The sequence below is a fragment of the Etheostoma cragini genome, chromosome 10 (assembly GCF_013103735.1).
Source record: "Etheostoma cragini isolate CJK2018 chromosome 10, CSU_Ecrag_1.0, whole genome shotgun sequence".
Taxonomy (NCBI): Eukaryota; Metazoa; Chordata; class Actinopteri; order Perciformes; family Percidae; genus Etheostoma; species Etheostoma cragini.
Genome location: NC_048416.1, coordinates 3,900,940 through 3,924,446, shown reverse-complemented (window position 1 = coordinate 3,924,446; position 23,507 = coordinate 3,900,940). Strand labels below are relative to the sequence as shown.

At 39.5% G+C, this 23,507-nt stretch overlaps 1 protein-coding gene and 1 long non-coding RNA gene across 5 annotated transcripts in view; one reads left to right on the top strand and one right to left on the bottom strand.

The window, feature by feature from the left end:
- The window catches only part of il1rapl2 (interleukin 1 receptor accessory protein-like 2), a 464,615-nt gene that overhangs the window by 53,645 nt on the left and 387,463 nt on the right, over positions 1 to 23,507 (top strand). The window lies entirely within an intron of this gene.
- Positions 414 to 10,667, bottom strand: LOC117951296. The gene is made up of 3 exons (XR_004658135.1): positions 10,657 to 10,667; positions 7,228 to 7,234; positions 414 to 527 (listed from the first exon to the last, which is right to left on the bottom strand). It is a non-coding gene; the product is annotated as an uncharacterized LOC117951296 (long non-coding RNA).

The window sequence follows — 23,507 nt, the reverse complement described above, 5'->3', positions numbered from 1 at the left end:
TACAACCAGTGTAAACACTGTAATGTAATCACTATGCCAGATGAAGTATAATAAACATTTTGCATATACCTTTGCAAATTAACAGAAAAACACACATGCTCTGTAACATGCCGTCTCCACCACACAGGACACAGGTCTCAAGCTCCTGTTAGCCCATAAACAAACAGAAAACTAGACTAGCACGTGGGAACATGTCTACTTTAAAGCTCGCAAAAAGTCTTTATATTCAATTGACAGATTAACTGTATGTTCATAACCTAAAAAGTAACATTTATGCATGTGTAAAACAAGGTTTGCATTGTCCATGTCGGTACAGGATCCGTTCTGCTAACTGCGTAACTGCTCGCTGAGACATTATGTAAAAGACCCTCAAAAATAATATATATATTAAGTTACTGTAAAATACCCTGTTCCCATCTGGTGTTTGATTTAGTCGTTTCCAGCAATTTCCTAGTGAAATAAGTCATTGTTAGAAGTTATTGTTACTACATTATTAATCAAGCATTTAATTTTGACCATATGGCCAACTAATAATGTTGCCTACTGTGGTTTTGTGCTCCTTTTTTATATTATAGACATTATAAATATATTATATTTATATTTTGGTTCAGGCACCGGCAGTATCGTTTTAGCACTGGTATCAGAAAAAAACCAAACAACACCCAACCTTAGTTATGTTATATATTTTATGTTCAGACCAGGGGGCCAAGGACCCCTTAGCGTGATAAAAGACCGAGTAGGAACCCCCTACTGCATATATCATATACAATTGAGTTGCATATTAATCCGAATCAACATTACATGTACGTGTACATTTGGATTTACACATCTTGTGGATGTGCACACACACTGAATGTGGATTTATGGGGTGAACCCGAGCACTGACCGTGTTTAACCAGTAATTATTACAACACATACAGTACACAAAATGATCATTACTGCTATTTAAAGTATAGTAGAATTTATATAACCCCCATCTTGTCCTTGGGTCAAATTGACCCGTCTTCCTATATCACTGTTCTTTTTAATTACCCAAAATAACATGATTGATTCCACACAACGCTCTTTGGCAAGAACAAATCTCTACTTTCATTAATTTTGGGGCATCTTATTCAGTTTTATAGCATTTGAAAAACAAATTGAAGTGGTTTTGAAATAGTATTGAGTCAAAGTTGACATATTCCAGTCCGTGATTATCCATTAACATCCATTCCTTTAATTTTACTCTAAATAATGCCTAATTTCGGCTTTTCTAACACAAACATTAGGTATATATATATATATAACTGTAAAACTTAAGTTAATAAGTTAGCGTTACGTAGTGTTGAAAACGTCAAAATGAGTGACATTGAAACAAACATTGAAAAAAAAGCATCAAAAGTGTTGAGAAAAAAAGGGACAAAAACAAAAGAAAAAACGTAAGAAAAAGTAAAAAACATTCATGAAAAGCGTTTCCACTTTTTTCAAAAAAAAATATTTTGATGGGAAGACAACACAAGGGTTAACTTCAAAATGATCAATGGCCAATCAATAATCCTTCAATAATCAAATCTATACACCTTTCTACAACTACAACAAAGCAAACAGACATGTAGCAGACACGTGTGTGTGTGTGTGCGTGTGTGTGTGTGTGTGTGTGTGTGTGTGTGTGTGTGTGTGTGTGTGTGTGTGTGTGTGTGTGTGTGTGTGTGTGTGTGTTTGTGTGTGTGGAAAAGGGGTACAGTATATGTGTATGTTAGGTTAGTGTCAAAGAGGAACAAAGCACGCATTTGGAGAGGAAAGAAAATCCAAGAATCTGGATCTTGGAGGTTGTGACAGGGTAGTAATTACAGTTTTAAGCAAGCTACAGTTTCTACACAACACATCAACAAGTGTCATGATCCAATGACACCTTCACAGCAGAACAGATTGGACTTGTCGGTCCAATCACATTAACAACTCACACGTGTAGCAATAGCACTTCACATTGTCATAACACAATTTGCAGTATTAGCAGTTATTACATTAACCCTTGTGTAGTCTTCCGTCAAAATTGAAAATCAACACTTTTGTTGATGCTTTCTTTTGGTTTTTAACTATTTCTTACATTTTTTCCCCTTTTTTTTAACACGTTTGACACGTTTTTTTCAATGTTGTTCAATGGAAGGCAGCCGCCTCCTCTGGTGCCGCCACCCTAGTATTAGTATCCATATATAATATCCACAGAGCTTCATATTTACATAAACTCTAGGCAACAGCAATCTTGGAATGATGTGTCGAGTTGATCTCTCCTGACACTCGCAGAAGTATTTGTCTTATTCTGTCTTATTTGTTTATTTTTTAATGAATAATTAATTTAACCCTTGTGTTGTCTTCTCATCAAAATTGAAAATTCACACTTTTGTCGACGTTTTTAACTTTTTCTCACGTTTTTGTCCCTTTTTTAAACACTTTTCACGCTTTTTTTCAATGTTTGCCGCTTTTTTGATGTTTTCAACACTACGTAACACTTACTTATTAACTTTAGTTTTACAGTTATTTTTGGTAAATGGTAAATCTAATGTGTGAGTTAGAAAAGCAGAAATTAGTCATTATTTCCACTAAAACTAAAGGAATGGTAAGCTGGAATATGTCAACTTTTACTCAATACTATTTCAAAACCCCTTCAATTTTTTTTCTAATTCTATAAAATTGAAAAAGTTAATTAATGAAAGTAGAGATTTGTACTTGGCAAAAAGCGTTGTGTGGAATCAACCATGTTGTTTTGGGTAATTAAAAAGAGCAATAATATAGGAAAATTGGTCAATTTGACCCAAGGACAACGAGGGATATGAGGGATAAAAGAAACCCAAATTTCTGATATAGAAACCTTTTGAAAAGGAGCCAAAGACAACAGGAGGGTTAAACTTATTTAAACTTACTGCTGCTGTATTGTTGGTTAAAAATTCTGTTTACCCGTGCTGGTGGGCCCAACACTACTGTTGCATTGCCAGACTTATATCTCCCCAGCACTGCGGAGTAAGGTCCGGCTCCTCCACTCATACATTTCAGGAAAAGACCAAAACACTGGGTTGTTTGCATTTCTTTAGACCAATCCCAATCTTCTTGGGCAGCTCCTAGCGTCAGACGCAGCAACAGTGGCTCTGCAAAAAAGTTGCGGGAAGGAACTTGTTTTGGTGGAACCTTTGCAACCTGCAACAAAAAACGTCACATACAATATTGATTGAAGTCAACTGTTCACACAACACAGTAACGTGAGCAATTCAATTTATCTGGATAGATGGTTAAACGTCATTTGCTCTTTATAATTTACTGCCATGTGTACTTTGTCCACAATATATCCCCACCAATCAGTCCCAAAACGTCCCAGTTAGAGAGGAAATGCCGTTCTTGGTAGATCTTTATAATCATTCCCAAAAAGAACCAAGCAGGCCTGTTTTGTTGCATGATCCAAATTTTCATCAAAACTTCCCATTTTCAATGTGTTGATTTATTACTTTAATTGAATACCGGCCTTTACAGTATTTTATCCTTGATTTTGAATCTCTGTGAGTGTGGCGGGGATGGTGGGACCTGTGGATGGAAACACGGAAGGGGAAAAATTGTAGGAGCTCATTGAGAGAGAAAGAGTGGGAGGGAAAGATGGAAAGAGAGATTGAGGAAGGGGAGAGAGAGAGAGAGAGAGAGAGAGAGAGAGAGAGAGAGAGAGAGAGAGGCTGTATGCTGCCTTGACAGCCCATATTGTATCACTCTGATCGCAACTTGGCTCTGATTGATGGCGTAATTATAATATGGATATGAGATATTTACATAAGGCAGCCACAATTATTCACAGCCACATGCTTTTTACTGAACACATGACCCCCAAGCACTTCATAAAGCATGTTGTTGGTAGGGCTGTTTGATATGAGGAAAATATGCGATATACTATAACGGATTGAATATCGCGATAACAATATCACGATGCGATAAATAACCAGATATTAAAGTGTACTCCGTTGTGCATTTCGGCCTAATTAACACAATAAATTGCTTGTTAAATTTAAAACAAATTCTAGCTGTAGGTTGCGGTTGGTGGTTGTAGCGCCACCATCAGAACAAAATTCCTAATGAAAGAAAATGATTTTCAACTTTCGTTTATAGAAACAAATTGAATATAAAAGGCTCCACTAATAAAAGGACAGTTTCATTTTAAAGTGCTGATATTTTCTTTCAACTAACCAAATGCAGTAAATGCCTTATTATGTTTATTGCAATTATTAAGTTACACTAATGATGAAAAATGATACATTGTGCAAGCCTAGTTGTTGGCACAAGGATACAGTAAACAGCAACTTCCTGTCTACATGTATCAACTTCCTGTCTGCATGTATCAACATGGTGGAAGATTTTCTCTGGTTCTGAAGTATGTATTTCCCCTCGTGGGAAGTATGTATTTCCCCTTGTTAAAAAAAGGTAAATCAATAAATACTAAGTTATCAATAGAATTAAGAAGTAGAATGGATGTAGGTATAAAAGAGTGTCTGTTGGTTCGGAATTTGGGAGTTTAAAGCGTGATCCTGAAGGCAACATCTGAAATTCCGAGAAATTTCTGACAGGATAGATTTAACTCTTGTTAGCATTTGCCCAAACATCTATATTCCACGCGTTCGGGGTGAGAACGGGTTATTACCTTAATTAATCTGGACAGGGCCCAGTTATGGATCCATACCCAGCAGATTAACGTGACAGCTGACTCAACACAGGACCTATAGAAAAGGGTCACCAGGGTCTTGTACTCTTTAACAACCTGTATTTCCTGACCATGTATACTAGTTTTTATAGTGTTAGTGACATTACGCCTACGGTCATTACACATGTCCTTAGTCTTTGAGGCCTTCAGTTTAAGAAAGGCCTTCCTTACACCATGTTACAAAGTGTTCAATGACCGGACCGTGTGACGTTCCATTGCTGTTTAGTAGCGGAAAATAACTGTATCATCAGCAAACTTCACAAAGTGTCGGTTTTCAGTGAGTACAGAATGTAGGGGGGGGGGGGGGGGGGGGGGGGGGGGGGGGGGGGGGGGGGGGGGGGGGGGGGGGGGGGGGGGCAGTTGATGTAAGGGCCAAGTAGAAAGGTGCTCATTGACTCTCACTCGTTAGGATCTATTTGTGAGGAAGTCTACTATCCTGCACACAAGGTTGTCCCCCGGTTTGAACTGAGGCAGGAGCTTCTACCAGCAGGTGGGGCTGAATGGTCCACAAACAGTAGTCTGACGTGGTTTTTGTTGCCCTCAAGGTGTTTAAAGATGAGGTTGAGGACTCTTACAGTTGCATCCCGGACCCCTCTGTTAAGTCAGTTTGTCCTAAATGTCAGTTCTTCTTTGATCAGCTTTTCCAAGGACTTCATCACAAGTGATGTTAGAGCTGTGGGTCTGTAATCGTTTCAAGTCTTTGGGTGCTATTCTTTGCAACAGGGACTATAGTTGACTGTTTCCATAAGTTGGACACCTTCAGTTGCCACATAGATTGATTAGAAAGATAATTAAAAATGGCCACTAGCAGTTTCGCACAACAAGAAAGAACACAACTTCCAATGTTGTCTGGGCCTGGACTTGTTTCGGCTTTGCTGTATTCAAAGGTTTTCACAACACTTTGTGCAGGGAAATAGACAGCTGATTGGGGCACGGACTGTAAAGACTATTTGGCCACCAATTATGTTGCTAAAATAATGTTTCAAATCTTTAAGAAAATTGATTTAGTTATGGATATATCTGAGGCAAAGCCTTCCAATAGCACCTATTTCTTTGTTTTGTCATCTAGACCCACGATTGATTCAATACTGTCCCGTGCTGATTCTAGGAGGTTATTACTTAGTTCCACTTTGACTTAATAGTCCCATCTCTCCCTTTTGATTTGACATCTAATCTCCTTTTGAATGCAGTGTAATCCCTTAAGGTTTATTGTCTGAATACTAGCTTTTTCTTCTCTAACAAGTCTTTAAGTTGATTTCTCACCCATGGCTTGTTATTAAAATATATTTTGACAACTTTTTTAGGAATTGCAGTGTCCTCGCAGTATGCACCCCATGAGCTGACCACTTTAGTCAGTTCAATTATGTCCCGTGAAGATTGGACATTCTCCACTCACAACGTAGAGTCCAAGCAGCCTTGCAGGGCTAATGTAACTGACAAAATTTTCCCCACATCTTTACAGAAAGGTGTTATAGTTTTTGCGTCCTTGATTGAAAAATTCTCCTCTTATGGAAATCCCCCCCAGCCACCTTCCTTTAAATCCTTGCTACATGATGTATCATTCCTACTAAGACTGGAGAAAATTAAATTCAGTCTCAGAGGCCGCCCTGAGAGGTTTTACTCACAATAGAAACCACTACTTGATTATGTGGATAAACTTCCCGCTACTGAAACGTCCCCCCGATCCCAAGCCTATACCTCACCTGGTGTGGCTGTCGTTAGCCTTGGGTGAATGTAAACCGTATTCTCTGGGTAGATAGAAGCATGGAGACTGAGAGCAGTTCAACATCTTTTGTATACAGCTTTGCTGTCACTAGCGTTAAGCACACAAACACCCTTTGGCATTGCCATGATCGCTGGCTTTTTGCTGAGACATAATTAGGAAGAGATAATGCATATCATTGACTTGTTGACATGATCCATTCATGTCTCTGAACATGTTTTAGTGTGCTGTTAGCATGCAAACCGTCATGATTTGAAATTCTACCACTGCCATTTTAGATAAATTCCGACATTTTCTAAAAGTTGTATTTTCAAGTCTCATAACAGAAATGAGATGATTTGAAATTACTTTCCCATCCCAAACAGCAAGATGATGAAATGATGACATTTCCCACGAGAAAGGTCCCAGGTCAGATTGAGGTTTCATTCCACGTACAGTATGCTTGATTTGCCTTTTTTTATTTATAGTAATCAATTTATGAAAGTACAACGTGTCACGATTTGTTTTTGACCCATGGAGACATTCCACCTGGCACACTGATGGCCGATGTGCTCTTTCGGTGTAGGATGAAAGAGCAAAATGTCAAATTTCCAAATGTCAGTTATCACAGAAGGTTAGCAGAAAGGTGTAGCATGTCATTCCTACAGTCTGTGACCGCTCCTGTGATATTTGGTGTTATTTTGCTTTATACATTTTCCATGAAGAAGAACATGCTCCATCAGAGCTGGTTTCTGTGTGAATGGGATTGTCGGTGCGGCTGCAGAGGAATATGCCCACCACCGAGCATGGATACTGTAACACTGAACACTGAAGTTCATCTTTGGATTGGAGAAATAATACATTTTCATGTATTTTTTCTGTAGGAGTTTAATCCCAGTTTTTCAAAAATGGTGAAGGCAGATCACCGCCCACCCAGAGCCATGGTTCTGCTCGAGGTTTCTGCCTCTTAAAAGGAAGTTTTACCTTGCCTCTGTCGCCTAGTGCTTTCTCTTGGTGGGAATTGTTGGGTTCCTGTAATTAACATCCCAGAGTACGGTCTAGACCTGTTTTTTTATAAAAAGCGCTGCAAGATAACAGTTGTTGTGATTTGGCGCTATATAAATAAAATCAAATAGAACATTGAATTGAATTGGAAAATTCTGGTTTCAAAATCTGGTCCCAAACTTTGCTTCCATAAAGCATTATTGGTCGATTTTTAGCCAAATTCTTGCAGGGATATTTGTTTTTACAAATTTGCATTTGATTGCATGCAGAGCTCTCCAAGCTTTATTACACGGTGTGTTCACGGCCAGCTTGAAACTCCCTGATGCACTAATTTCAACCCCAAAGTAATTATATGAACCCTTTTGTTCTAGTCTGGTGTTGCTCAGAGTGAAATTGTCACTCTTTCTTTCTTTCATTCTTTCTTTCTTTCTTTCTTTCTGTGTGTGTGTGTGTGTGTGTGTGTGTGTGTGTGCATGCACGACACATGAGAATGGAGTTTAATCGATTCGATGGAGCCACTGCTGAACAAATGGCTTGTTCCCTCTCTGCCTAACCTTATTTCCTTTATCCTTTCATTTCCCTTTTTCAAATCCTCCGGGGGTGGGTTTTTTCACCCTCCCCCCCCCCCCTCCGTTTTACTTCATTTCTGATCCCCCTGCTTCCTCGCCCTTACATGAAAAGGCGACCAGTGCTCTCTGACGCGACAGGAGACGCTGCTAAATGTTAAATTAGCGGAGGTGCGAGCAAGAGGATCGCTCTCAGCAGCAACCTTTCATACCTGTTAAATTGTGCTGTTAAACAGCGTAATAGTGAGGAAATGGGGATCTGCTGAGAGCAATTACATCATTCACTGAACAGGTGGCACTGCATTCATTAGCACACACACCGTGCTCTGTGTGTGTCTGTGTGTGTGTGTGTGTGTGTGTGTGTGTGTGTGTGTGTGTGTGTGTGTCAGTATCCTGCAACCTTGTATCTCTACAGTGTCTGGGAAGTAGCAGAAGCTGAGACTCGAGCCGACACTTGTTTGTGCCGTTTCGCCTTTTCTGAAAAAATCATATTCCTTTGAGCCTAATAAACACCCTTGTTCTGCTTCCCCACTGGAAATAATTTGTAAATATTTATACTAATTTATTATTTAGTGTCCCTTTTGCACCAAAACAGGGTGGCCGCAGGAGACTGGTGTTCCGCGTGTGTGTTGACTGGAAGGCAGCTGCCTCCTCCGGTGCCGCCAGCTCAGTATTAATATCCATGAGGAGTGCACAGAGCCTCATATTTACATAAATTCTAGGCAACAGCAATCTTGAATTGATCTGTCGAGTTGATCTCTCATGACACTCACAGAAGTATTTGTCTTATTCTGTCATTATTTAGTTATTTGTTTAATTTTTACTGATTAATTCATTTAAACCCTGTGTTGTCCTTCGGTCAAAATTGAAAATCAACACTTTTGTTGACGCTTTTTGTCGATGTAATTAACTTTTTCTTACGTTTTTGTCTCTTTTTTCAACACTTTTGACACTTTTTTTTCTTTTGACGTTTTTACAATTACTTTTGGAATTTATGGTCAATAAACCTCATTTATAGGAAGCAAACCTACTGTTTGAGTTGGAAAAGCAGGAATCAGGAATTATTTAGACTACAATGAAAGGAATGTAGGTTGAAGGATAATCACAGACTGGAATATGTCAACTTTTACTCAATACTATTTGGAAACCACTTCCTTTTTTTTCTTCAAATCCTGTAAAAACTGAATAAGATACCCCCAAATTAATGAAAGTAGAGTTTGTACTTGCCAAAGAGCGTTGGGTGGAATCAACCATGTAATTTTGACACTGATATAGCAAAACGGGTCAATTTGACCCAAAGACAACATGAGGGTTAAGTTCCAAGAGTTGCAGTCGCAGTTCAACATTTAAAAGATGCTAAAAACTGTTATGTTATGATGTCATCACACAATAAGAGACTTTGATCACGGACTGGAAAGATGCCCAAAACAAGTCTTTTTTTTATGACACTCTGGGAACAAGGAACAAAGACCACACAAATGTGACACCTGTAGGAAAACTTGTGGTGGGTGTCCACATGCGCGTTGTTTTCACGGATGGGATCGCCCCGCTGACCAGCCTTGCACCCAGTGGGCTTGCCACCAGTTTCTCTTCGCTGACCAATGACAAGCAAAGACAAACATTCTCCACTCTCCGACAACCGCCATGGCTGCAGCTGATTGGACTAACGCATCATTTCAAAACTGACCATAATTGCATCTCATTTGGAAAAAGATCTCGTATTTTACAAATATAGTTCACCAAAACGTGTTTCTGAAAACATTTTAAGCAAAGGTCAGTTTAAAAGATTTCCGTCAGCTTTTGAGAGGTGGCGAGCCGAGCCGGCACCTCATTGGCGTTACGTTGGCTGGATTCAACGTTAAGTAAATGAGGAGTATTTACTAGATCTATTGAGTATTTACTCATACTCAATAGATCATTGAGGGCTTATATTCTCTCCACTTTTTAAAACCTAAAATCTTTTCCTCTTTTAAAATGAACGTGCTGTCGATATCTTCTATAACAGACGCGATGGTGGAATCTACACATCAGCCGTCTTTTTGATAAATGAATTTAACCCAAGCGTTTTTTGGTGACGTAGTTGATTATGCACCTGTTGATCATCTGTCCACCGTCCTATAAAGTCCACCCTGACAATTTGATCGGCCCGAACAGCTATGATTTGAGCATAGTTGTTACACAACAGATCAAGTCCTGACCGAAATTCCTGACCTCAAATTGTGTGGAGGGGGCTAAGTTCGGCTGGCGTCCAGACTAGAAAACGTTTAGAAAATGGGTTAAATTTGAAAAGCTGATTGCTGAGAGAAGCACAGGATGCACAAAAGGTATAAATCTGGTGGGACACCCAAAAACTGCACATGAGGCAAAAATCATTCATAGCATCTGTTGGGATCTGTAGAGCCTCACACAAGGTCAGGATGTGTGGGAGACATGGGGAAGTACACACATGGGAGAGATTGTTCGAAAAAATGTAAATCATTACACATGAGAATTCAGATCTATTCAACACAGATCAATTGACCACGGATTCTCATTCTACCTCTTATACATCTATTCACTTATCTTCACGCAGCCATACACATCTGACTTGGAAATATATCTGTGGAACCAGCTATATAATACAATCATCCACACTCCAGAAAATCAGCTCAGACCTGTGTTTTCCTTCAAACAGCCATTCTTTGTCCCCACGCCACACTCTCTATTTGTTAGATGTTTTATCCTCTGCAACAGAGTCGAGAGTTTCATTCAAAACGGAATGGGATTTTGGGGCTTTTGATTGTGATCCCCGGTATCAGGCACACCAGTTTGAGCATCTCAGAAATAGCTGCCATTCTTGAGCTATAATGTCTGAAATTTTCACGATTGCCTGACATTACATGCTAATGAACAATGTCAGAGAGCGGAAAGGCCCTTTTTATAAGTTAACAAATAAAACATCCAGACAGTGGCGTGCAAAAGGGCAGCTTAAAAATACAGCTGTCAGACCTTGAAGTAAATGGGCTCCAGCTGAAGAAGACTACACCAGCCCTCTGGCCTTGTCACTTGATTAGAACAGTAGACAGTGGACAACAGAAATGCTGCTCGATCTGCCAAACCGTACATCTGTAGCAACATGATGACGATGATGGGGTCAGAAACTGGCATACATGGCTCCAAATGTCCTGCTTCCAAAAGTACTGACTGCTGGTGGAGTAATGGTGTGGCAAAGGATTTCTTGGCTCACATTAGACCCAATTAGCAGTAACAGTTCACTCTGGAAGTACTTAAACATTAAGGCTGCTGAACAGGTGCGTCTTCCTTCTGGCCACAGTCCGTTTTAGTCCTTTCTAAATGGATCTTCCAGCAGGTCTAGCCATCATTAAGGTGGGAAAAGTCACAGCAAAGGCCCAGGTTGGCCATCAGGAGCATTGGGGAAATTCCCGGTTTCCTAACCAGCTAATTGGCCTGGAGTGTCAGACAAGTCTCACGCTTTGGCTGTATTAAACGCGTAATGGATGCGGACCATTTGCGGAGCGTATGTGCCGCAGAATGTATCTTTTAACAGCTGTGTGAAAATGAAAACATCAATCTACTGTCAAAACCGTTTGGTTTTGAGAGTTTCTTTTCTTGCCAATTCGTTGCCTGTATATTGGTAGTTTAATTTAAAAGACGTATAGATATTTTATGACGCACCTCGCGTACCTCAGATCTCTGCAGGATAAATCCAGACAGGTGGACTATCTGTCCAATCTGAGTTGTCAGTTGCACGACTAAAACAAACTTTGAACGTACCTGAGTCCCAACTTCCCAAGGCTTCTCCATGGAGTGCCCAGCACCGCCTAAGACATTTGTGATTGGTTTAAAGAAATGCCAATAAACCAGAGCAAGTTTTTCTCCCATCCCAGAATGCTGTGTGGACTACCCAGACCCTCCTCCACAGCGCTGTAGAGGAGGGCCTGGCAATGCAAGGCTAGAAAAGTCTAAACCATTAGAGACCCTGGTTTAGACCCTGGAACTGGGCGCCCAGATTGCTCAGTTGTATGTATAGAGGTTAACTCCTTGACACAGGGGGCCCGGGTTGGAATCTGACCTGTGTCCCTTTGCTGCATCGCATTGCTCTTCTTTCAACTCTTTAGCTGTCCTGTCAATAAAGGCCTAAAAATGCCCCAAAAAAAAGTCGTAATTTTTTTTTTTTTAAACAGAGATCCGCGGAACTGAGCTTTAGAAGTATCTAAAAGTAATGAATAAATGGTAGAAATAACTTAAAAGGGATGACTAAACAGTTCAAATGATCAGCTATAAGTAATGGAGAAATGGTTTAAATATGATTTTATTCAACAGTTTAAGTAAGTAGCAGTAACAGTTGAAATGGTTAGCCAGCCGTACTTAAGCAATGGCTTATGTAGCGTTAATGAATATATGGTTGAAACATTCCACTACACAGTAATAGTATCCTGAAAGACTGGTAGTACTACAATTGCTGACCAAACCAGCTTTAAAATTTACAGTTCAATTGTACAGTTTGTATGAAATTGTAAGCAATATCCACTTTGATATAATGAGTAGTGTTTTACATTTAATAACATACATTGTGAGTTGAGAAATGGGTTTTTAAATTCATCTGACACAGCTGTGGTGGAACATCAGACCAAAAAGGTTGGAAACCACTCTTCTATGGGCCCCTCCCCATATCAATTTTACCGTATTTTCCGAACTGTAAGTCACACTTTTTTTCATAGTTTGGATGGTCCTGCAACTTCAAATCAGGTGTGGCTTATACATCAAAATATTTATAATTAATCATGTTTTTAAATGTTAATTGATACTGAAGACGTTACCGTTTACTTGTAGGCTTGTGACAAGATACGCCATAGATATGCTGCTCCTAATGACCGCTGAGAAAGACTGAACACAAACAAAATGCCCCCAAAAACAAAATCCTATTCTGCAGATTACAAACTGCAGGTAATAAAATATGCAGCTGAAAACGGCAATCGAGCAGCAGAAAGAAAATTTGGATTGAGACTTGTGAGGGACCGGTGAAAAGATTACTCTTACTGAAATGAAGAAAACAAAGGAAGCTAATCACGGACTGAAAGCAAGATGTCCAAAGCGGGAGGATCGAGTCCACAGATAGGTGCTTGACCAACAAAGAGGCTTGTCAACAGTGCAGTTACGTCTCCACACCCTGGTTGTTGTTCTGTGTGCTATTGTATCGTTAAATAACTGTTAATATGTTACCGTTAACATACCGGTCACCTACTGTATTCAGCCTGTTGTTCTGTGTGCTTTGAGTAGTTGAATAAGTAGCCTTTCCAGATTAAAAGTCTGGTCTTGGTCTTGGATTTTGTGGAATAAATTTCTAAATAAATGCGATTTATAGTCCAGGGCAACTTATATGTTTTTTTCTTCTTCATGCCGCATTTTTTGACTGATGCAACTTATAGTCTGGGAAATACAGTAGTGTCTTTGTGGGCCCTCTTCACATGAGGGCCATGTATACACAGTCCCCTTTCCTTCCAGTCTTTGACTGCACTGCTCATGCAAGTGGAAAGAAACTGATGGTAAAAGCTGTTTGCGTATACAGTGCTCTGGAAACTATTGTCCATATTCCTTTATCCTGCTCTAAGTTCGGAGAAGCCTGATCAGTTATAACAGCTTGCTGTGAACACAAGCACAGATGCTCCTGTACTTATTTTGTGAGAGTCTACTGCTGGTTGCGCAAGATTTAATCAAGGTACTTGCATTAGAGGAGGCGTGCATAATTGCATAGGGCTTGCTTGATGAGTGTTCACCACATCTCTCAAATTAGGGACTGCAGATGGAAGGGTCGTACCTTTCACGGCTTGTTTTGCCGCAGTCAAATGGATATAGGTGACTTCATCAACTAAAATGTATGCCATAAGCATTTATGAGTGACATATGGTGGTCGAAATCTGTGTCTGGGCTACAACCCATTGAAGACTGCTGTTATTTATTTCTTTGTCATAATATCACGATATGGAAACGGGGTCTAATTTGCGATGTTCCTAGTAAATACCAAACTGGTGTTGATTATTTGTCCAGGTTGTCCTTAATTACAGTAGCCTAAGCATATCCAATTATACCTAATGCAATAGGGATGTCACCACATTAACATGATCCCACCATGGTGTTTTCATGGTTTCTGCTGTACTTATTGCTTTATTTATTTTATCACACACAGTATTTGATGTGCATGTAATAATGATAACTTCAGTTCATGATTTCTCTTTACACCAGCTCATTTTTTAAGAAGTTCAAAAACAGTCGATAAGGTTTATATTGGATATTTTGAAGCAATTTTTTTAGCAGTTGCTTAAGGATGGGCTTTGCATTTTAAAGTCAAAATAAAAATTAAAATCAATGTACAGATCCTTGGGTGTTTTAGTTATTCATTACATTTTTTTTTTTAAACCTTTATCTATTGAGGGAAGGTTCAAGGAGAGGCAGCTTCTCTTTTGCAGGAACGCCCTGATCATATTCACACAGCTACAACCACAGTCGGATCTGCTGCCACGGAGCGTCTCCACTGGAGCGGTAACAGGTCAAGGGCCTTGCTCAAGGGCACCTCAGAGGTGGTAAAAGGTTGCTCTTTCACTTTCCCCAATTTAATTCTGTCGGTCTGGGGATGGAACTGACGACCAGCGCGGATCTGGATCACCGGGTGCGGAATGGCTACTCCTCTGGATGGAAACAAATTGTTGTTGTTTTGTGGTTCTACTCTACATGAATTCGCAAGAGCTCGTGGGTCCTCGTGACTTCACCTGTCAGTCATGGCCGCAGCCATTCCGCAACAAATCAGGACCTGGTGGGTGTTGACAGACGGCGGAACATGGAGCAGACACGCAGTGGAGTCAATCCACAGCAGTTCTGCAACCGGTAGAAATCAGGCGTTAGGCCACCACTGCCCGAGACTTTTGACTTGTGTAGCTCTATCGTTAAAAATGCGGTAGTCTGTGACTCAGAATGGAGAGCGGGTCGTCCGCTGATCGCAGCGTTGAAGTGCCTTTTCGGCAAAACACTGAACCCCAAAAGCTCTCAATGGTTAGGACCTTCCATGGTATCTCGCTGTTATTGGTACGTGAGTTTAAGTAGGTGAATGAGCTGCAATTTGTTAGACGCTTTGGGAAAGAAACACTGTATAAATGCAGCCATTTACAGTTAGAAATTGTAATTAATTATCAAAAAAAAAGGAAATACTGTTGTATTTATGTGTCTGTCTTGACAGCATGGACTAACGGCAAAAGTGCTGGGGTTACATAGGACATCTTGGTGTGCTGAGTTTTTGTCCCCACAGTTGGACCCATGCAAGAGAGCCAGCTAATGCTAGCTCAGTGTTGCCCACTGTTTTTAATGGAAAATAGCTAAAGTCTTTATGAAAAGTCGCTAGATCACGCAAGACTATGCCATGTGCTAATTTGCATATGACATCATGCCATAAATATTTAGGTTTTTATGAGCACTTTAACCTGAAGCTGTGAAAGGCAGTTTATTTACGACATTGTCGGCAGAAATTCCGCGATAACCTTTCAGAATTTTGGAATTCAAGTGGTCAGAGCGACTATCTTTGCTGGATGCATTTCTGAAAGAAAGCTGCTGAAGGGGTCTTAAAAGTTGCCAAATCTAGCGAGACAGTTCAGCAGTGGATTAAATTATATAAACGGAAATTAAAGTCTAATGAAAATCAGCGTTAATGTTTGCGAGCTAAGCTAATAGTGTGAAGAAGAGTTCAAGGAGACGAAAGGTAACGTCTCTAAAAATAGAGTCGCGAAGGGTAGTTACAGTGACGGTGATCACAAAAGGTAGCACTAAAATTGACTAATTAGTGTGAAGGTAGTCTGAAGTGGGTTAGGATTAGGGTGTAGGGTTTTATACAGAGAAAGACAGAAAAAGACAGACTCGAAGGGTAGCGTTTTAAAGAAAAAGTGTGAATGAGTAGTGTCGAAAATAGACACGAAAGGCATCACTAAATTGGCGTAATTAGTGTGAAGAAGAGTCCAAGGAGACAAAAGTGCAGCGCAGGTATACGTTCTGGAAATGGTTGCGCATTGATAGGTCAGGGGTAACGAGGTCAAACATTGACCGTAGCACTGAAAAGAAAACAGTTTCAAAACAATGAAAAGGCCGTCACAGAGTGGCTTTTATGATTAGCATCGGGATGTGCAGTTATGTAATACTTGAAAGTGATAATATTGTATCGTTAGAAGCTAACCATAATTAATCTGTGTTTCACTTACATTATGTTGATTTCCTAGGCTGCCTGAAAGTTTTAATCAGACTGTGGGTCGGGGTTACCAGCCGGATTGCAACCTGTTGCAGGCATGGTAGAGAATCCACTGTTTTGCACAAGGACACTATTGAACAAGAGAGGATGTCAAAAACGGAAAGTGAAAGTGTCTGATTAGGTTTTGTGTGATTGTTCCATTTGTCCCAAGTGTTCCATTTTGAGACCACATCAATTGCACCTCTTCTTACACAAATGAGATGGACAGATATCAAATCTTTTTATAATGATGACGAAGCGCCTTATGTTTCCATGTAAAACAGACTACAGCTTCTGTAACCAAAACAGTGTGACTCACGCGCTTTGGGAGAGACAGTGTGACGGATTAAGACTGGAGGCTGTCTTTATTATTGGATGTGTGGCTGAAGTGGCCTAATGGCTTAACACTGGTCTGTTTGGGACAAGAATAGCTTGCTATCAGTGTGTGGGGTTGTGGGGGGTGTCTAAGTAAGTGTATATGTGTTTGTGCATGTCAGCGAGTGTTTGACTCATAATTAAACCAGTTATTAATATCTCCATACTATTTAGAATTACCCTTTGAACTTTTTACCTTTGACCAACAAAAAAAGCCAATGGATTAACAGCTCCATTGAAGTCTTTCTTTCCTGAAATACCACGAAAAATACCACAAAGCTCTAACATTGAATCATTTCTAATGAAAAATACATTATTCTGATAAATGCATGTCAACATTTTAGTTTTTTTTGTTTTTTGACACCTTTGCAAGTTTTTGTTGTTGTTGTCGCATTTAGTTGACATAAACCTCTATAAAAGTTTGCAAAAACGTTCCTTAGCCATTGTAGAAGTTAGGAAATCAAACAAAAACTAAGATTGCATTTTTAAAAGCAACCACCACACTACCTAACTGCTGTTTCCCCCTGCTTCCCCATTCAATTCAATTCACTTTTATTTATGGTATCAATTCATAACGAGTTATCTCATGACACTTTAAAGATAGAATAGGTCTAGACCCCACTCTATAATTTACAAGGATCCAATTGTTCAAGTAGTTCCCCCCAGAGCAAGCAGCCATTGTGTTTATTGAATTTTAGTTTGCTAATCACATTAAATTATATAGTGTACAACAATTATACAGAACCCAGCAAACACTTTTCATTGTTTACCCTCCGATCGCCGCACCCACCCACTGGATGCAAACATGGAAATGATATACTGTACATGCCACATATGTAATAAAACGTGTAAAAATGTAATGAGAAAAAAAAAATCAAAGAAGTAATTATAAAATGTTATATATATACTGTATATATATGAAAAAATAAAATTATTTATGTGTATATAAAATAAAATAATATATGTATATATAAAAAAATAAAATAACACAACAAATATATGTATAAAAAATTAAAGGGATTAATTAGAAAAAATAATAATGAAGTAATTAAATTAAATTAAATAATATATGTAGTATATATATATGAGAATAAATAATATATACAGTGTGTATATATGTAAAAAATAATGAAAGGGATTAAATAAAAAATATAATAAAATAAGATTAAAATTGAAATTAAGATAAAGGGTGCTTTTCACATCAATATTCAAGATCCCAGTGCTACCCCAACCCCCCCAGGGCTTGTTCCTGCTGAAGTAGTTTACCATCATTATGTTTTAGGAAGTTGATAAAAGGTCTCCAAATCTCGTCAAATATATTTTGTTTGCATCTAAGAGTACACGTTATCTTTTCCATTGACACGTTTGACACCATTCCTTTGATCCATATCCCGAGTCTTCGCCAAATCAACTTTTATATATTTATATATACCCAGAACGAAAAGTGTAGGATCCAGTGGTAGTTTTTTTAATTACATTTGATCTATCACATCAATAATATCTTGCCAAAAGGTTTTCATTTCCGTGCATTCCCACGTAGTGGTAGATTTTGCTTCTTGCCTCATTGCCCTTGATGCAAGAATCAGGAACTTTATCATCAAATACATGCAAATTTAACTGGGGTTATGTATACTTGCATCCATTTATTATGTAAAATTATTAGACTACTGTTGACTGTTTGTCTCTGAGCTTTCTTACATGCCTCATTCCAAACTTCTAACAGTATTTCATCATCTAAATCTTCCTTTCAGTGTCTTAACTTGGGGTTCGGAGGATTCATTGGACCCAGACAAAAATAAGTCATACAAATATGAAATGAAACCTTTATCATACCACTAATGAGGAGATTACAGGCATTTTGAATGAAGGGTTTCGAGATGAGGCTTTGAAGCTTCTAATCTGGAGATATTTGAAAAAACTACTACTTTGAATGTCATAATTGGTTGGTATTTATGCAAAGGTCATCAGTGTTCCATCTTATCTGTACATATCCTGCACTTTGCTTAACCCCTTTTCAGCCCCTATTTGAAAATCTGGATCACTTTATCTGGGTTCAAAAGGGACATTGCCCCAAATAGGACTGGAGCATGACCAGGAAGAGTTGATATTCAAGCACTTGCAACTATCAAACCAAACATTAGTCATATTTAGTACAATAGGGTTGTCTGCATGATTCCTCAGGTGTTTGATCTACCCAAGCTGGAGGGGTTTTAACCAAAAAGTAAAAGATGATAGATCTTGGTTGATTAGCCCAATAATACCATTGGATCATTGGGCATTCAAGGCCTCCTCTTTCAGATGGTAGGCATAATAAAGATAGACGCAGTCTAGGATGTTCATTTTGCCAAATAAAGCTGGTAACAAATTCTTAATTCTAGTAAACAAAGATGAGGACGGGGCCAGGCGGATATTCTGGAATAGATAGAGAAATGTTCATGTTAAGAATATTTGTCCTGCTGATCATTGAGACGGGTAAGAATGTCCACTTTTCTATGTATGAGTCATGAGATCATAATTAATCTGAGCAATACTGTTCACCTCAGGAACAATTTTGTATACCCAAATTTGTGAAGTTTTCCATTGGTTTAAAGGTAGAGGCATAAACATTGCTCTTTCCCCTCTCTGATTCATTGAGTAACATTGTGGATGATATTGAATAATGAAGAAAAGATATTTAAAGGTATACAAAAATATATTTTCCCAAATGTTTTGGCAAAAAGTGCTATTTCATGTTCTAAATGACCTTCTCAAACTCCATATGTGTACTGTATGTACCCTCACCGTTATAGCAAGTGGTTCTATTGCAAGAATAAATAGCAATGGTGATAAGGGACTTCCTTGCGGGCAGCTGCTAGAGATATTAAAGGGTTTAGAAACCCCACTATTGGTCAAGACATCCGCAGTGAGCCAAGTACAAAGCAATCTCACCCATTTGCAAAATATATCCCCAAAGCGGTTAAGCACCTCGAACAGATATGGCCATTCGACACGGTCGAAGGCCTTCTCTGCATCCAGTGGTAGTAAAGCCGTGTCCTTCGCCCCTCTTTGGCTGTGTAAAAAATGTAGCACTCGTCAGACATTGTGAAATCCTTGTCTCTCCTGAATAAAAAACATTTTAGTCCTCTCTCACCACCCGAGGGAGCAGGCTTTCCAGTCTCCTTTAAATCTTTGTATCTGATTTTAAAAGACTAATTGGGCATATATTTTCACATTTTGTGTTTGGCTCACCTGGTTTTGGGAGTTATGTGAATAATGAACCCCTCATGGATGCCTGCAGAAGACCATTTCTGAAGGACTTCCAGGACATATCCAACAGGGGTGCGAGCAATTTGGATTTAAGTGTTTCATATATATCTATAGGGATGCTTTTCCAGCCTGCATATAACCAATTGCTTCTGCTATTTCCTGTTTTTATGTTTGGCCATCTAATGCCAATTTTTCTTCTTCAGAAACTTTTGGATTATTTAAAATGGTCTGTATGTTCAGGCTGGAAGAACAGAGCTAGATAATTTCCCATAGAAGGCCCTAAAGGCCTCATTAATTATAATAATGCATACTCTATTAATCCCACAAGGAGAAATCACAATTATTAGTAATTAGTTAGTTATTACACACATCACACACATTATTACTGAACTACACACACATGCTGAGTGTCTATGCATGCACTAAATTGTAGAGCGACCTCTGGTGGACAAACTATACAACGCCAACACTTATGGTTGACCATCCATTTTTATTTTATTTTTTAAATATATTAAAAAGAATTATCAGAATCATTTAATTGTCATTAGAAATTATTCTGATAAATGAATGCTGTATATATGTATATATATATAAATACCAATATTTTGGGAAATTACAGTTCCCAACCCAATCCTATTGACTGAGCTACTGCCTCCCCAATGGATGGATCTACCATAGTGCTTCCATTTTGGGCTTCAATGCAGTTAATAGATCTTTCTGTCTGTTGTTGTTTGATACGCCATGCTAAAGTTTCCATGTTTGTCCCCCCTGGTCGTAGTAGAACTGTTTGAGTCTCGGTAAACTGGCAGTTTCTTTGTTAGCAGTTAATTCCTTACACTGTGATCAGAGTTGAAGTAGCTTGGCATGTGCATTTATAGAGCAATGCTTGTTTTGGTAGAGTTGGTAGAGAGGGTTTCAAGTGTTTTTTATTTCCTCATTTAAATTTCCTCATATTAAGCTGTACGCTCTTCTAGAAGTAGTTGTTTTGCATGGTGCCAATTCTTTGTGCCAGTTCAATTACCAGTACCAGCACCCCTGGCAGCCATCTTCCTTTTCCAGAAATGTAACTGGATCTTGTTTCAATGGTGGTTTCCAATATGGTAACTTTGGACATTAGGCAAGTGCCATCCAAGGCACATTGTCGATGGCAGTAATGGCATCGCTCATTCCTTCTCTGTTTGAATGTTTGTCCTCCTCCTGTTGTTTTTTTTGTATTTTGTGTTTTTTTTACTTTATTCCCGGTACTCTTATAAACGTGTTGCTTAACTTAAGTTAACTTAAGTTTTGAGTAGTATTGTCGGATGAATTACAAGTTAGCAGCAGAGGTCAAAAGTCGCAACCTCTCAGCTACTCGCCATAACCAAAAGTCCTTTATTTTGTGACCCCTGTGCCTTAAACAGACACAGAATAAAGGCCCCAATTTGATAAGATTATATCCAGGAATGGGAGGATTTGATTAAACGAATACCCCAGAGCCAGCCCCCTTACACACACACACACACACACACACACACACACAAGTACATTTTTTCTGCATTGTTCCACTTTTCTGAGTGCATGCAATGTGTGACACTTGCACACACTCTCTGACCCTGCACAGATCTCCCTGTGCTCTGGTGTTGAAATATCATTATCAGACACAGACAGACAGACAGCAGAGAGGATGAAAGATATGGGGGACAGTAATGTTGTAATGGTGTTTCTTCTCTCTGTATTTGCATGTGTGTGCCGTTATAAAACTCAGAAACCCTTTCATCCAAAGCCGACATTCACTTTCTTTCTTTGCATCTTGTTCTCTTACTTTATTTCTGTGTATGGTATATTATTCTGGAGGTCATTAGGGTTTTGTTTGAATACCCTTACATTCCTTTTATCCCTCCACGCAAGCACACACATACACACACACACACACACACACACACACACACACACACACACACACATGCACATATACCGTAACATCCCATTTCCATGCTTGCATTCATGATGGCTCAAACATCAAACAAGCTGCCGCTGTTGTTAAAGCTAGTGTGTCAGTGTCCATGTTTGGAAGAAAAGGGCAAGGGAGACTGGCCTTTGTGTACGAGGGACAGACAGTGAGGACAAAATAAAGAGAGCTCAGTGTTGGGCGATGAGGGGGTCAATGTGAGAAGAAGAGCGTTAGTTGAAGACTGCAGCCACTGTGAGTGAGCCTGGGTAAAAGAAGGAGAGCGTAATGTGTGTGTGAGAGAAAGAACATGCATGTGAGAGCAGTAAAAGGACTTTTCCTCACGGTAAAGTGAGTTATGAAATTCTGCATGATAACATCAGTACAGCTCCGGGTTCCTCTGATTTGTGTGTGTGTGTGTTGCCTTTCTTAAAGTTGTAAAGAGCTCCTTTATTTTATGGCTACACTATACATTTGGCAAAATGTCCCAGGGTCACCTTCAGTGATCTTACACACATGTCCCTGTTAGGTGAGGGCAGTCGGGTGAGAAAGGGGGAAGACATGCAGGATATCATCACAGGTTGGACTCGAACCCTCGACCTCCGCATCAAGGCACAAACCTCTCATTACATGTGCGCGCGCTCACCCACTGAGGCGACCCGGCCACAATTCACCGTTCACCATTTCTATGGTAGTTTGTGGTTTAGACATGTATTACAAACCCTGGCGCCTGAACCCCTAATAACTTAGGCCTAAACCATTACAGAGTACAGGAACACACACACACACACACACACACACACACACACACACACACACGCCTTTTGCAGTTGCATAAGGCCTCTCTGTGTTTCAGACTAAAAGGACAGCAGAAAGTTGATTAAAAAAAACTTTTAACCCTTGTTTCTTCTCTTTAATGCAACCCTGTGTGTGTGTGTGTGTATATGTGTGTGTGTGTGTGTGTGTGTGTGTGTGTGTGTGTGTGTGTGTGTGTGTCAGGGTGTCATCTCCCATTCCCTTTAAAAGCCAGGCACGTTTGTACCTTGGAACATTGCTTTTATGATGGCAGATTTGTTATATTTGTATTTATAATCTTTTGCATGCGTGTGTGCTACTCTGCTTTACTGTGTGTGTTACAAGAATAATGTGTGCACTGTGCATAAGCCTAGGCACATTTGACTAATGCGCTGTTAAAATAAGGAAATGCACTATTGTATTGACTTTAGACATGGTTTTTGAATGCACCTGAACACACCTCCCTGTTAGACCAGCACACCCATGGGTGCATAGATGGGCGCAGGTGCATTTGCTATTTAAGATGAAATATATAGCTTATGACGTGGGCGCGGGAGGGGAAATTAACATATGTCGGTCATGTGTCGGTCTCAAACTAGCAACAACACTAATGTTGGACAGCATAAAGTTTCTTAGCCATCATAGAATTTAGCAAATCAAGCAAAAAAAGGAAGCTAAGTACGCTAAAACAACCTTTTTTTCACAGCTTGAATATGCAAACTCTCCGGTTCTGTGGGAATGTCTGAGTCTCAAAGTCGGCAAATCTGCCCTATTCTCCTTTGAGTGTCATGATAATATGCAGTTTGAAAACTAGTCTCCCGCCAACTAGAAAGGCCAACATTTATTATGAACCTTAGGTGTTATGAGGGCCAAGTTTGCCAGGGGCCGGATTTGGCTGAGGGGGGGGGGGGGGG